The following is a 16435-nucleotide window of genomic DNA, read 5'->3' on the forward strand; positions in this document are numbered from 1 at the left end:
GTAGCTTTTGTTTGCAGTTAAATCTTTGCATTTAGGATTTATGGAAACTGATTAAAGGAAATCCTAACTTGTCTTTTTATGAGAATATGCAGGTCTGTGTCTAGGTCTGGTGCCAATGGAATGCTCTCTCCCTTCTGGATGGATGGAGTGACAGAAGCAAAGATGAATGGGGGTGAAATGGAATTAAATGTGAGGGGTTAATGTCAGCCACTTTAAAAAAAATAATTCTTTATTGTTGAAAGTATTACATATGCCTGTTTTTTCTCCCCATTGGCCCTCTCTAGCCCACTTCCACCCCAGGCCCTCATCAGCCCATTGTCTCTGGCCATGGGCCATGCATATATGCACACAAGGTCCTTGGTTGAATACCTCCCACCCACCCACCCTCCCCCACCTTCCCTCCGAGATCCCACACTCTGTTCCATGCCCCCATGTCTCTGGGTCCACTCTGTTCATCAGTTTATTTTGTTCGTTAGATTCCACTATGAGTGGGATCATGGGATACTTGTCTTTCTCAAGTCAGTCACCTTTTGCTTCTGGTTCTGAGTTGATGTCTATTTGTAAACACACCTAGAGGAGAATTTATGAAATGAAGCCTGGAGGCTACACTTGGAAGAGTGGGAGAAGGCAGTGTTCCCCAGGCAGGAGGTGGGGAGACACGCACAAAAGGGACTCAGCTGGATTCCGCCTTCAAGTGACAGTCTGTCATGGTCTCAGAAAAACCATTCACGGAAGAAGTCTTCTCTGAGATGTTAAGTCTTTTCAGCCTTCAACGTTCCTTTATTAAAGCATAATACCCTTGGGAGAAACCCTCCTTATTCAACAATAAGTTAAGGAAGCATTAACTATCAATTACTTTCTAATGGGTACCTAGAGCCGAGCCGGAGGCCAGGCAGGCAGCAGTCATGGTGGAGCTCAGGGTTGGGCACAGGCCCTGCTGAGTGAGATGATGCTGGAGAAAATTCTGTGGAGGATCAACCAGGACCTCAAGTGCACAAGAGCCGCTATTGGCTCTCGGCAAACAACTCCTGGTGTCACATATAAAGTCACTACATACGCAAAACATTAGTCACAGAGAAGCCACTCGCATCAGTTACACAATAAAAGCTAAAATATGCCCCTGTTTGGAGCATTTGCTCCTTAGTATTCATGTAACTTCACATGGTTGGATGTGCAACCAGATGCAAGAAAAAGTGATTATAAACTACATACAAAATAAAAAGCATGCAAGGCTGGTGTTGCTCCGTGGATAGAGCATCAGCCTGCGGACTAAAGGGTCCCGGGTTCAATTCCTGGTCAAGGGCACATGCCGGGGTTGTGGCCTCGATCCCCAGTGTGGGGCATGCAGGAGACACCCAATCAATGATTCTCTCTCATCATTGATGTTTCTCTCTCTCTCTCTCTCTCTCTCTCTCTCTCTCTCTCTCTCTCTCTCTTTCTCTCTCCCTTCCTCTCTGAAATCAATAAAAATATCTTTAAAAAAAAAATAGTGTGGGGGGACCCATGAGCACCTTTGATACATGCATCCAGCTGCCTGTGGCCAGCCAGGTCAGACTGATAAATAAAGGAATAACCTAAGTAAATCGACTCTTTCCAGGATAGAGACAGAATACAGAGACTAAACATGCTTCCCCACTGCTAGCGATTCCCCTGCAAATGTTTTCAATATATTTCACTTAATTATGCGTAAGAACAGAGAGAATGGAATCACAACATTCTAGCTCATCTAAAAGCGATGTCTCATTGCCTGGAATACAATGCTTTCTACTCCTTCTTATGTTTTCCTTCACCTAGAACAGCAGTTCTCAACCTGTGGGTCACGACCCCATCGGAAAACACATATATAATTACATATTGTTTTTGTGATTAATCACTATGCTTTAATATGTTCAATTTGTAACAATGAAAATACATCCTGTATCAGATATTTACATTATGATTCATAACAGTAGCAAAATTACACTTATGAAGTAGCAACGAAAATAATTTTATGGTTAAGGGTCACCACAACATGAGGAACTGTGTTAAAGGTTGGGCATTAAGAAGGTTGAGAACCACTGACCTGAACCTGCCTCTACTAGAAAAGTTTGTTAGAAGGCACTGAATATGAACCTTTATGCAAATGCTCATTTTTTTCCTTTCTTCTAGATATTTTCAACAGCCTCCTCATCCTTTTCCCCAGGCGTAAGGTAGGCAGGAGCCCGCACTGCTGACTTCCTGGGACTGACGCAGTTCAGAGCCAGAGCAGGGCAATCATTTCTCTGCATGTCTGTTTCCTCCTCCTGGAGGGCACTCCAAGGACCAGGGGTGTGTGCTGGTCCTCACTGTATTCCCAGGATGTAGTAAGTCATCAATGCTTATTGGATAATTAAGTATAAAATATGTACCAGCCCATTCAAATAGTTGCCAGTTTATGCTATAATGTTTTTAAACTGCTGGTTTAGCATAAAGCATAGCATTGCTCTGGGCAAGCAGGTGAGTGGCCATTTACAGGCAGATTTATATGTAATTAGACACAATGTATTCTAATGATTTGAATTGATTCGGTTTGTCTACTGTGGGTGAGGACACTGGTCCCCTGGTGCTGTTTATTTCCTGGGTGGAAATGAATGCAGTTCCTCCTGCTGACGGTACCGTGTGTGTCAGTCACAGGTGGAGCCTTTCCCTTTTGCAACAGCAGCTTCGGGGCAAATACCAGATCCTCAAGAGCCCATCAACTCCAGTTTTGTTGTCTTATAAGCTATCAGACTCTTCATTTTCTTTGTCCTGGTGGGAAGACAGGACAGGGTTTTAAAAAGCCAGAGAGAGAACCATGGGGCTTAAGGAGCTAAAGGACTTTGAAATAATCCTATGTAATAACAGCCTAATATGCTAAGTGTCAGAGCACTTGACTGATTGCTATGATGTGCACTGACCACCAAGGGGCAGATGCTCTGACCAGTAAGTTAGCTTGCTGCTGGGGTCCAGCCAATCAGGACTGGGAGAGATGGGCTGGACATGCCCTGGAGCCCTCCTGCAGTCCCTCCCCAGCCCCGATTGAGCACTGGTGCGAGGGACCCCACCAGTGCATGAATCCGTGCACTGGGCCTCTAGTGTAAATAATAAAGTTGGTATGTTGAGAAACTGCTTACCCTCTAATCTCTCATCTCATTTTTGTTTTTGTAGATATGCAGTACATAAAACCAGCTAAATGAACAACATAGAGGTTCCTAATTTTCTTGTGAGTACTAAGCTTATAAAAATGAAACAATGCTATCATCAATTTGTAGACCAAAGTAGAAGGCTATTGTACAACAGCAGGGAGGATCTGGGAGAGAAACTGCACCAAAATTAATATGTTTCATGAACTAAAAGCCAAAGGTGAGGTCACAGTTAAAAGGCATTATTTGTGATCAGAATAAAAAATTGCACATAAAAGAGTTTTAAATTCGTATATTATGTAAGTGGACTTCTTTAAATTAGGCTTAGTTTGTGTCTGAACAGTCAATAACAAAATTAAGTAATCAAAATTAAGTAATACTCTAATTTTGGGGGCATTTTATTATAGATCAAAGCAGTTCACCTGATTCAAGGAGCTGAACTAGATTTTGAATTTATAAATTAAAGAAATTCTCCAAGATTTGAAATAAAACTGTAAACCAGGAGACATAAGTACTGAGTTCACTTCCTGTCCTGCATATCTTCCTGGTAATTGTTCAGTGTCTCTTGCCTCAGATGCCTCCTTTATCAAAATTAGATCACTTCACATCAATATTAGCCAGACAAACGAAATAATAAGGAAGTACTGCTCCAAACCTTTGGGAGAAATACATCATAGAAATATAAAGGGTTGCTACTTTTATTATGTCATAATTACCCACAGTCTGGTGTCCAGTTCTAGGCACCCAACAAAGAAGGATTTGGAAAGAGTCCAAAGAAGGGCCACCTCGATGATTAAAAGTTGTTGAAATAAATGTTATTAAAGAAGATTAAAGGAACTGATACTATTTGTCTCATTGAGAAAATAGTTGAAGGAAAATGAAATAATTGTTTGGAATTAGAATGTGGCTCTCAAATGTGGCAGCAGAGACACATGGGAACTTGATAGAAATGTACATCCAGGTGTCTGCCCAGATCTGCTGGTGCGGGAATCGGGGGTGGTACCCAGCAACCTGTGGGTGAACAGCTCTCCAAGGTCATCTGGTGCACACTCCAATTTAAGAACCACTTATGGAGTGATGGTCACAGGAGAATAATGAGAGTGAGTGGTGTTAACCACTGGGACAAGGAGGAGGGATGAGGAGTTCCTTTATTTTAACAGGTTTATTCAAAGATGAAATCTTGAGAGAATAGCAGTAGCATGAGAAATAAAGTCACAAGTATACACCAAATGTAAGTAGCAATGTCACTTAAATGTTAATAATCAGTAAAAAGAGCAATAATTTTCAGAAACTGAGTTAAAAAGGGGGGATGATGCCAACAAAAAAAGGAAGGAAGAAAGAAATCAAAAAAAGAGAAAGAAAAGAAGAAAGAAATGGAAAGAGGAAAGAAAGAAAGAGAAGTGGAGAAAAAGAGATAGGAAAGGAAAGAAGATGAAGGGAGGAAAGAAGAAGAAAGAAAGAAAGAAAGAAAGAAAGAAAGAAAGAAAGAAAGAAAGAAAGAAAGAAAGAAAGAAAGAAAGAAAGAAAGAAAGGAACAGCCTATGGGTAAAAGTAGGCATGACCTACAGGTAAAGGTAGGCACAGCCTGTGGATAAGAGTAGGCATGGCCTATGGGTAAAAGTAGGATTCACTATAAAGAAAAAGTAAGAAAACTCCCTGTCTACCCCAGGATGTAGTAGCGACTCCCGAGTTGGTGCATTGCAGGCCAGAAGGGGAGAGGGTGGGTGGCTTCTATGGCATCTTCATTATTGAAATTTATGGGTCTAGAATCCAGAGGGAAATGTGCCTAAGCATACACCGAAAGTGCACTCTGAAAAATGGTTTTATTTTGTTTATGACATCTGCATCCCTACTCTTCTCTACTCACTTGAGTAATTAAAAACCAATGGGTGTGATTTTGATCACCTGGCTCTGGTGCCCAGGTGTCTTGTCTTCCTGCGTCCCACAAGACTTGGACAACCAGAGAAACAGAGAGGTAGTTCTGGGCAGGCTGCCCCAGGCACATGGAGGCATCCCCAGTTTTCCTGTGAAGGAAGTCTGTGTGCTTGTCCTGGAGCTTTGGTCTGAGGGGCAGGCTCCAGCTTTGGCCACATATGGCGCCCTGTGTAGCTGTCCAAAGAGAACCAGCTGCGAAGCCCGAGGCACTCACCCCTGCCTTGCTGAATCTCATTAGCATCTCCCAGAAAAATAGATTACACAGGGATGAGCAAAGGTAGGCGTACCCTGGTAAGTATGCCAAACACAGTTTATTTTTGTTTCATTTTTTTATTAATTATTGCATTATTTGTTTGTATTGTTTGTATAACTGTAAACCTACTTTTGCTCCACTTTTTGCAACTGTCACCCTGGGGATCTTGCCCATCACCTGACCAGCAAGGTTAGCACTTGTGGCTCCACAGGACTGTATATATTTAGACGGCTTAAAAGCTGCTGCCTGGAGATCTGGCTTCCAAAAAGCCTAGCTCTAGGTGCTGGCATTCTCCCCTTAGGGATCACATTCTAAGCTCCCAGGAGCCATGAACAACATGTGTGGCCGCTTGGACAAGCATGTGCTTGAGAGACCATGAAGGGCTGGGCAGGGCTGGAGGCCAGGCTTCTCCAGCTCCCGTGGGAGGTGCACCTGCGAGGTGAAGGAGAGGGCTGTCTTATCTGCTGCACAGAAACCATTACAATGAGTCAAACAAAATGAAGAAACAAAGGAATATGTTCCACTGAAAGAATGAGGTAAAAACCTCAGGAAGGAAATTAATGAAACAGAAGTAAGTAATTTATCTGATAAAGAGTTCAAAGTAGCGGTCATCAAGATGGCCACCAAACTGGGGAGGGGAGTGGACATGCGCAGTAAGAACTTCAACAAAATGTGGAAAATATAAGAAAGTGACTAATGGAAGTCACAAGCCCAATAAATAAACAAACAAACTTAAAAAAAAAAAAACACTAGAGGGGCTCAATATCAGAGTAGACAAAGAAGAAAAAGATCAATCAACTCAAAGACAGGACAGTGAAATCAAAGTAACAAAAAGAGAAAAAGCATTTTTAAGTGAAGATAGCATAAGGTGCTTATGGGACAACATTAAATGGACTAACATTTGCATGGGGGTAGAGAGAGAGAGAGAGAGAAAGAGAGAGAGATCTTTGGATTTGTAGAAATAATGACTACAAACTTCCCTAACCTGGGGAGTAAAACATTCAGACCCAGGAAGCCCAGGAAGTTCCAAATGAGATGAACCCAAATAAACCCACAACAAGGCACATTATAATTAAAATGCCAAAAATTAAAGATAAGGAGAAAATATTGAAGGCAGTAAAAGAATTTTAGAAACATTTTATCATATTTACTTTTAATATCTTTGTAAAAGAAGAATAAATCAACTACAATGTTTCTCATTCTAAGAAGACCTAACTGAACTCCAGGAAATAATTATTGATAAAGTTAGATCTAGAACATGGGAACTTTGATTGATAACACTAAAACTTTTAACTAGGCCTTTTGACATTCACTGTCTGACATATTTTCTAAAATTCTCCCTAATGTTGATTGAAATCCTTATTTGAGTAATTCCAGTTCATGGAGTACCATTCAAAGTCATTACCAATTATTCTAGAGGCCTGGTGCATGAATTCGTGCATGGGTGGGGTCCAGCTGGCCTGCCCAGATCAGGGTCCATGGGGCTGGGCCGGCCAGGGGGAGGGGCCGCAGACGGTTGGCCAGCCAGCCCCGCCCCCTGGTCAAACTCTTGGTCGAGGGGATGATCTGCATATTAGCCTTTTATTATATATGATGATGGTAGCACTCTAGGAGAACAAGTGTTTAATCAGTAAGTGGGGATGTTTTGAAGGTCTCTTCTCTAGAGGTCTTCAGAATACCATGGTCATTCTACTGTTGGCTAGGCCATATTTTCCCACTAAATCTACCCTATCATACTATGGCAGAGCAAGAGAAAACTGGAAAGAAGCAATGCTGAGGACCTCACATGTGCATTACAATTTCACTGCCTTTTGGTTTTCCTCATCCCACCACTCTAAGCTATGCTCTCACTCTCTTCCATGCAATGCTTGACCCCAGGTAGTGATGCAGTGTGGCAAGCATTTAAGAGGCTGTAAGCATAAGCAAAACACAAATGGTTCTTTTCAGTCCTTGAGTTTATTACACATTTTACACTGAACAGACTCACCTGGTGTCAGGAAATAACCCTGTCTTTGGCAATAAGAGGAGAAGGGGCAATAAGAGCAGAAGCCTAAATGAGAGTTTTCTGAAAGGCTAACTTAAGTGACTTAGCACAAAAGATATAATCAGAGCGAAGTTTAAGCCTCAGGTCCCAGCTGATTGTTCACTAGTAGATAAACCTGAACAGTTTCATCCTTGAGGAACTCTCCTCTCTAGGCACATCCCTTCACATAGGGATGGCCACCATGTGAGTGGGGCTCACACCGCCCTCACTGCAACTCTGGAACATTGTGAAAATTCAGTGGGCTCCACCAAACCAGGGTAATAGGCTTCTCGAAGTGCTGAAACAGTTGGTGGCCAACTTATGTGCGGGGTGAGTACGTGCGGGTGAGTATGCATGTGGCTTAAAGCAATAATCACACACCAGCATATACACATATACCATCTTTTTCAAGACTAGTTTGTCTGAAATCTTGGCATCATTAAAAGTCAAATGAGTTTAACATGTGATTATCTGAGCCTCCTGAATGGAGAGACGGTAAACTGGCAGAGAAACAGAAATCGTATGCTAATTTAACGTTCCACGCTTTGCCAGCTGTGCAGCGTCATCCTTGGGGTTAACAGATGCCAGCTTTCCTGGATCGGGTAAGTAGACCCTCGCCTCACCAGCGCTTCCTTTATGAAAACTGAACATCCTACAGAAGGATGATCAGAGCAAGATTCTGCTAAATATTCATGTTTTAATTTCAAGTACCACTTAAAATGTAGGGGTTTGAAAACACACACAAACCAAATGTTGATGCATTACAGGACTGGCATGCTATGATTTCTTTAATGCAGCTGGTCACTTCATGTTATTAGCTACACTTGGCACAACTTGGAACAGCTTGATGGTATTTGGTATTTATTAAAATGTGAATGACAAAGCGGATAAGAATGCTCAGACAGTTGGATTCCTCCATTGACTGGATGCTCCAATACAGTATCTGTTTTTGTGAAGCGATGGGGCTCCTGCTGGGGAATGCTGAGGGGGGCATTCCAGGCAGGTTTGGGGAACACTTGCATAAATGAAATTAAAACCTAATCACTGAAGTTTTAATTCATTTCTCCAAAAGCAGCAGATGGCCAATATTTTCTGAACAAAATTATAATTTTGGCACATAATTATTGGAAGATTAGCATTCACAACTATGTATTCAGTATCTATTATTGGATCTATAACTTCATTTATGAAAACAAGGACACATTTGTTTGGTTTGCTGCTGGCCTGGGCTTGCTTTGCTTATCAGCAAGGTGTGATGAGCATGAGTACATGTGACATGGCAGTGAGGATGCACAATGCAGGAGAGACACTATCCGATGGGAACTGTTATTACTTATCCCGGGAAGAGGCATTGGAAGGTAGCTGGGTGTCTTTAAGGAGCTGAAGGGATTGAGTTCAGAAAGAATGGAGACCAGCTGTTCTTTCTCTCCACAGGGGACAAAAGAAAATGGGATTATATGACAGCACAAGCATTTGGAATAGATATAAAACAGAATTTCCCAACTGTGTAGGCTCTCACACACTGAAATGCATTTTGAAAGGAGTGTGTGCACATTAGTTTTATTTTGATGCCTTAAGAATGGAAAGACACACATTCACTATGTGGTCTTCTGTGAGTGGAGCATGAACTCAGGGATTTATGGTTCCTGGGTTTTCTTGATCTCTGAGTGGAATCTAAAAATGTGTATGGAGGTCACTAAGAGAGCTAACTTTTTAATGGTAGCTAACTTTTTTTAACGGTAGCTATTTTCCTGGGGACAGACTAGCAATTTTTACCTGTACTATGAAGTTTTACACAGAATAGAATGTTATGTAATAAGGTGGGTGAGAACAGAAAATGTGGGAGCACAATGCACTCATTGTTCCTCCCACTACTATTTTTCTATTGAGCAGTTCAAGTTTAAAGGCAAAATGTTCTTCCTAGTTATGCGTGGAATTCAACACATGTATATTGATTTTAGAATTCATAAGAATGTGGTTAGCGTTCCCGAGGAACTGAACTCTCTCTTTACACACACACGCACACTCACACATGTGCACACACACGTTCATGTGCACACGCACACGTGTGCACACGCATGCACATACAAACACATGCACAATGATGGCGATTGTCTCTTGATGTGAATATAGTTCTATTTCCCATTTTCCTGAGCTGCTTGGGGTAGTAAACAAAGCGCTGTGCTGGCGGCAGACACCTGCTGTCAGGTCTCACCTCAGTCATGAACTGGCTATTGGCCCGGACTCTTAAGTATAATCTTATGAGAAATAAACAGTAAAATGAGGATACGCTCAACAGGCCATTTTAAAGTTCCTCCTTTTGGTTCCAATATGCTAGCGATTATTAATACCAAAGACTCTTGATCTCTGAGTTCACTCCAAGATCATGTCTCAGCTTTGGCTGCACCTTGTAATCTCCTGGAGCTTTAAAAAATCAGAATTCCCAGGCCATGCCAATTATGTCAGAGTGTCTGAGGAAGGGCCGAGGTATCAGTATTTGTTAAATTCCCCAAGTGGTTACATCAGTCAAGGTTGAGAACTCCTGCTTTGGGTACAATGCAGGAGAGGAACTGAAATAATAATGTTACTTCACTCTGAGCACAGGAATTGTGTCCATATTGTTCCTTTCTGTATCCTCAGTACCTAACAAAGTGTCTGGTGCATAGTAGGTGCTCGGGAAATAATTAACAGTATAAGTGAACTTTGGCAATTCCCTAAAAAGACATAGTCTTTTCAAATCGGATAACTACTTTGATCATTTTCACTTTGATCTTACTCACGAATAACAGCTCAATTCTCTATTTTTGTTTCCCAGCATAAACAAAGTCAAGTGAAATAATGGGCAATCCTATTGCAGTGACACAATTCAACTATTCTTGGGATGAGAGAGAGGAAATCATCTCTCCTCATATCCTCTAGAGAGGGGGCCCTTGGGAATCTAGACATGCCCCCTACATGACTCCACACAAAACACACAAAACAAAATCTCTGTGTTAAGTTGTGTCATATCCTTACTCAGCCAACACTTACAAGGCACTGACATTTGTGATAGTCTAAAGGAGACTTTCTCAGTGAGGGCTTCATGCTAAAATTAAACCTTAATACCACGGGCATCTTTACATGGAATACATTAATTTACTTCCCATGCATATAGTATAGTTTTAGTGCTATATCATTCCTGAAAGAATTGAGAAGAATCACTCACCTGGTTGTTTTGCTCTGGGGTTCAGAGAGCAAGCTCCCGCTAGGAAGGGCTGCCAGTGCCAAGGGGTACAGTGACAAAGGAGACGCAGTGCCTGTCTTTCAGAACAGCCTGGTCCTGGATAGCTTTCCTGGAGATGGGATTGCTCTTTACCTATGCTGATCAAGACGGGGCACCTAGTCACGTGGCCTTTGAGCCCTTACAATGTGGCCAGTGCACCCGAGAAATTAAATTTTTTACTTTACTTAAGATTAATTTAAATTGAAGTAGCCACATACGGCAAGTGGTGACCCTATTGAACAAGGCAACTCTAGAATCACATATTCAAATGGGGAAGACTGGCTCATACATTATCATCATCTGGGTGATCAGTGCTAATAGGAGGGGTGCACAGAAGGCTATGGAAGCACCGATGAAAGAAGCGAATCTGAGGGGTGATGGCAGGGTGGTTGAGGCAAAGACTCCTGAGAGGAAATGGCTTCCAGGATGAGACCTGAGGGGCGAGGTGCAGAGTCGGGAAGGGGGAGTGGAGCTAGAGCCACCCAGAGGTTCGGATGTGTGAGAAAGCACAGGATATAAAAGAGCACTAAGAAATGGAAGTGTGTGTGTGGCAGCAACATTGAAAAGAATGTTGGAAAGGAGAGGAATGTTGGGCCAGGATCCAGGACAGGAAGGGTTTTGTGTGTCATGCTATTTAAAGGGCAATAGGGATCCAATAAAAATGTTGGACACTGTGAGTGAAATGATGATATTTGTGCCTTAGGGAGATTTTCCTGGTTTACCACTTGGCAGCGTAGGAGGAAAAACTGGAGGTCGGATGCCCTGATCTGGATCAGAAGTGAGGGTTGTCTTAACTAAAGCCACGTGGAAGGTGGAGAGACACAGACATATTTGAAAACAGGAAGAAGAAAAATAAAAGGATTTACCTGATGAACTGGCCATGACAGGTGCAAAGAGAAAGACGAGGATCACTCCTTCATGTCTGACTTGGGTAGATGACAGTGACAGTCATGGAAAAGCAACATGGGGTCATTTAGGAATTGTCTTTGAATTGAAAATTTCCTATCATATTAGGTTACTTGCTCCCCCTGGACCCTGAAGCTAGCTCTGTGTGCGCCTCATCACGAGGGCATGCTCTTCCAGGAAACAAACACAAGTTCACAGTGAATGCAAGATTCTTTTTATTGGGGGTTCCAGGGACATATAACAAAGCCTCATGAAATGCCAACAAAATCATATTCTGTGCTTGGCTACTTTGAAAAATCCTGCTTATTTATGAACCCATTAAACGAGCACTGGGTGAAATAAGGCCAATAGCCATTTGGAAAATAGGCCGAGCTCAGCCATGAGGAGCTCTAAGTCTGACAATGCCAGGTGTTTAGAGACGATGTGCAGCATCTCTTATTGGGTGTCCCAAGCGAGATGCTGGTGCTGAAGTGGACCCCACTTCACGGGTTCCTTCAAGACACAACTGTGTTTTGAATGTCTGTGTCATCCGGCTGACCATTTTATTTATTTATTTATTTATTTATTTATTTATTTATTTATTTACTAAATGTATTTTTATTGATTAATGAGAGGAAGGGAGAAGGAGAGAGATAGAAACATCAATGATGAGAGAGAATCATGGATCAGCTGCCTTCTGCATGACCCACACTGGAGATTGAACCCACAACACAGGCATATGCCCTGACTGGGAATTGAACCATGACCTCCTGGTTTGTTGGTCGATGCTCAACCACTGAGCAACACCGGCTGGGCCAGCTGACCATTTTATTAATCATTACTAAATGCCAACTAAATGCAAAGGGACTGGTAAAGAAGAGTGAAATTTCCTTAATTCTAGGTTTTTTATGGCTGAAGTATTCTTGAGTTGATACATGGATAAGTGAGGATTAAAATAGCAAATAACCATTGACATTTTTAAAAACTGAAGGACTATTGAAAGTCATATGTAAATATTCATGCAGAAGCACTTATTAATACATACTGTGCACGAAATTGTTTAAGAAAATACTTAGAAGATTGGATTTGTTTAGGTGAACTACGATTTCAAGTACCTTAAGAATATCATTGAATATATTGCACATAATAACTTGGGCCATTATATGATTGGTTTTTAATCTTCACCCAAGGATATTTTTTCCATTGATTTATAGAGAGATTGGAAGTGTAAGAGGAGGGGGAGAGAGAAACATCAACGTGAGAGAGATACCTTGATTGGTTGCCTCCCGCTTGCACCCATACTGGGACTGGGGAACCTGCTACCAAGGTGCCCTGGACCAGGAATCAAAACTGTGACCCTTTGGTCCATGGGCTGATGCTCTAACCATTGAGAAAACTGGCCAGCGACCATTGGCAGTTTCTGGATCTAAAAACGATAGTTAGTTCACAGCTAGCTATTTTTCACATTAACCTGGGAAGCCAAAGAGGTGGTGCAAAAATTGAAACAATCTGCTAGGTACAAGGCTCCCAGATCTCTGAGATAAACTGTTTCCACTAATCAAATTCAAGTTCATGACTGGTTTCGGCAGGGCAGGTGGCTCAGCCTGTGATTAGCCTGGGGGAACTAAATGTATGGTCTCCATGAGCCCCTCTATCGCACCTGTGGAAAAGGACGTAGCATTAACTGACCTTTAATCATTACTAACCCATTTTTTTCATTTCAAGAATTTGAGACTCTATGCAGACAAAATTGAAGAATCTCATCAAAGTCTGGCAAAAGAACAAAAAAAAAGCCTAAAATATTGATACGCTCTCTTCCCCAATTATTTCAATTTTCTATTAGGAAAATACATTCTATCACTCTAGTGTAACTTAACCAGAAATCTGAAAAATTTGAAGGGATAATCAAATGAAATAGCTCTTTGTTTACCACAAAAAATATCAAGTAGTAATGTAATGATTGCAATATTGCAACTTCAGGCCTTAGATCAGGGATTTCAACCTGTTTCATCTCATGGCACACATAAACTAATTACTAAAATTCTGCAACACACCAAAAATAGATCACATTTTTTGCCAATCTGACAAAAATATAGGTATAATTTTGATTCATTCACGCTGGACAGCTACTATTGTTTTGGCTGTCATTTTTTAACTTGACAATCTAAGGGGAAGGAGGGCAGTGCCCTGACTGGCTAGTCAGGTGTTGCATGGTTTACACATCCTGGCAGTGCGACGGCTGGTAGTCGCGGCCTTCGGCTATGAGTTTTGCAATTGCAATTCTGCATGTGAACTCTGTATTGGCTATTTAGCAAGTTACTTAACCTCATTAAACCTCAGTTTTCTTAACCTATAAAATGGGAATAATACCTCTTTTGCTGAATTGCTGTGAGGCGTAAGTGAGCTAACATAAATGCTTAACATATAGTGAGAATTCAATAAATACCTATTATGATTAGGTTAACAGAATAACCACAGGCCCTCATACTATTACCAGTCACTCTATTGCTTTAATGGTGAAGAAATACAATTGTAATTCTAGGCAACACCTGGGATGAGACAGCTGCGTGTGCGTGTGCGTGTGCGTGTGCGTGTGCTCTCACAGTAATGCATCTAAAAGACACTTTTTCTCCTTTCTTTCCATTTATCTAATTCTCTAACATCCTTTAAGACTCACTTCATAATTTTCTCTTTAGGGGGCTTTCTTCCCTGAACAGACTAGTTTTATCCTGCTTCTGCTGACCTCCTCGGAGTTCCTTGTTTAAATCATTTGTTTTGGGTTGGGTTTGGGTCTTGCCATCTATTGACCTGAGTTGTTATTTTTCTTTTCAAAAGCTTATATCCTTCTGTCTGACTGAATTTACTGGTTAGAAGCAGTGACTGTATCTCACAGGTCCTAGATTGCTGAATAAAAAGAATGGTTGCTTGGTTGGTGTCAGGCAGGATAACATGGTATTTCTATGTTGCTTTATGACTTCCCCCCATTATTTTACCTTTTGGATTGCCTCTCACTGCTGTTATTTCAAGAGTACTTTACATATTTTAGGTCACTCTTAAGGTCACACTTTGTGTGTGGCTAAAAATCAATCTACCTAGAGCATTATTGTTCCTTAAAATATTAACACATTTGTGCAATTTCTATTTTAAAAATTGGTGCGTTCATAAGCAAATTTATACTAGGAAGACTTAAAAAATAAATGTCACATTAAATTTAAATTCAAGCCGAGGAATACAAATGAGGAAGAAAATGTTTTTGGCTCATGAAAAATCTAGATGGCATGAGCTCTGGCTGGGTAGCTCAGTTTGTTAGAGTGTGGTCCTGATATGCTAAGATTGTGGGTTCGATCCCAGCCAGGGTACATACAAGAATCAACCAATGAATGCATCCATAAGTGGGACACCAAGTCTCTCTCTGTGTGTCTGCCCATCTGTTTCTCTCCCTCAACCCCGCCTCTCTCTCTCTCTCTCTCTCTCTCTCTCTCTCTCTGTCTGTCTCTCTCTCTAAAACAATTTTAAAAAATCTAGATGCCATTCTTAAGACTCTGTTTCTTGAAGGGATTGCCACGTGTTATAAGAGTGTGTTGCTGAGCAGGAGAGGTGTCCTCAGGTGATGACTTTGTTTCAACTTCTGAGTGGCCTGGGCATCCATGGGCGGCTCTCTCTGTGGTCTTTGAACCTTCCTGAGGGCCATAGGATCAGCTGAAAGGAACATCAAGACAACTAAAAAACACAACAGAACATGTCACAGAAAGTCATCACATTGAATGTTCAATAAACATAAATACATACAATGATACTTTAGCTCCCTGCAATTCCTATCTATGTGAAGACCGCATCACCAGGAAAACATAGCCCTTTCTTATTGTCCCCCTGGCTCAAGACCAGCCACAGCCATGCTAATCCCCCCAGAGAAAACGCTCTATAAGAAAAGCTTCAGGTGAATCCCACAGGCAACTTACTAAAATAGGGCACGTAGAGAACCAACAGCAGGACACAGGACATTAGGGACACGTTCAAATATCTAAAGAGTAAATGCAAAATAAAATAAGAGTGGGTACATAAGTCCTCAGCAATGCAGGAATGATTGAAGCCACCAGAGTTGCTAGGAGTTAATGTCAATTCCTGTATTTAAATTTATAGTGCCTGGCTCATGCCCAATAGAGGAACAAAAGGAAGAAAGGAAGGAAGAAAGGAAGCGGGGACAGAAGGAGAGAAGAAAAAGAGAGAGAAAGAATGAGGGAGGAGGGCAGGAAAGAAATCAAGAAATAAAAGAAAGGTTTCTGAGGTGTGGAAGAGGCAGAGGCATAGAGTGTACCGAGAGGAAAAACAGCATGCGAACAAGTTCAAAGACTTGGAAGCCAGGGAAACAGGCTTGGTTAATTAAAAAAAAAAAAAAAAAAAAAAAGATGCTATATTTGAGTCATTTTAGAAAATGGGGCAAAGCAAATTTCAGGAGTTTTGAACATATTAAGATTTAATTTTAGAAGTGTGGTGTGTTAATATAACTATTGTAGACTTTTGAAGGGAATATTAACATGATTCGAATAAATCAAGTGGAAAGGGAAAGGTGAAATTCAAAGATGTCAGCTCAATGAGAAAAGCAAACCATATAGCAAGAAATTAAATGAAGGGATAGGGATTAAAGAATGTGCTCTTAAAATAGAGAGACTGTGGAATCTCAGAGGGAAGGTGGGCGTGGGTAGGTGGGTGGGAAGAGATCAACCAAAGACCTTGTATGCATATATGCATAACCCATGGACACAGACAATAGGGTGATGAAGGCCAATGGTAGGGGTTGGGGGCAGGCTAGAAGAGGTCAATGGGGGGAAAACGGGGACATATGCACTACTTTCAACAATAAAGATTTTTAATAAATAAAATAGGGAGGCAGGTGCTTGTCTGGGTTTCTTCTATGCTTATGTTGCAGGAAGTGGGCT

At 41.5% G+C, this 16435-nt stretch overlaps 1 long non-coding RNA gene across 1 annotated transcript; it reads right to left on the reverse strand.

Annotated features, from left to right (window-relative positions):
• Nucleotides 1–11710: 11710 nt before the first annotated feature.
• Nucleotides 11711–15384, reverse strand: LOC132222063 (uncharacterized). Its single transcript, XR_009450138.1, has 2 exons — nt 15007–15384; nt 11711–14971 (listed from the first exon to the last, which is right to left on the reverse strand). It is a non-coding gene; the product is annotated as an uncharacterized LOC132222063 (long non-coding RNA).
• Nucleotides 15385–16435: the final 1051 nt, after the last annotated feature.

This window comes from Myotis daubentonii, chromosome 19 (genome assembly GCF_963259705.1).
Source record: "Myotis daubentonii chromosome 19, mMyoDau2.1, whole genome shotgun sequence".
In the NCBI taxonomy this organism is placed as follows: domain Eukaryota; kingdom Metazoa; phylum Chordata; class Mammalia; order Chiroptera; family Vespertilionidae; genus Myotis; species Myotis daubentonii.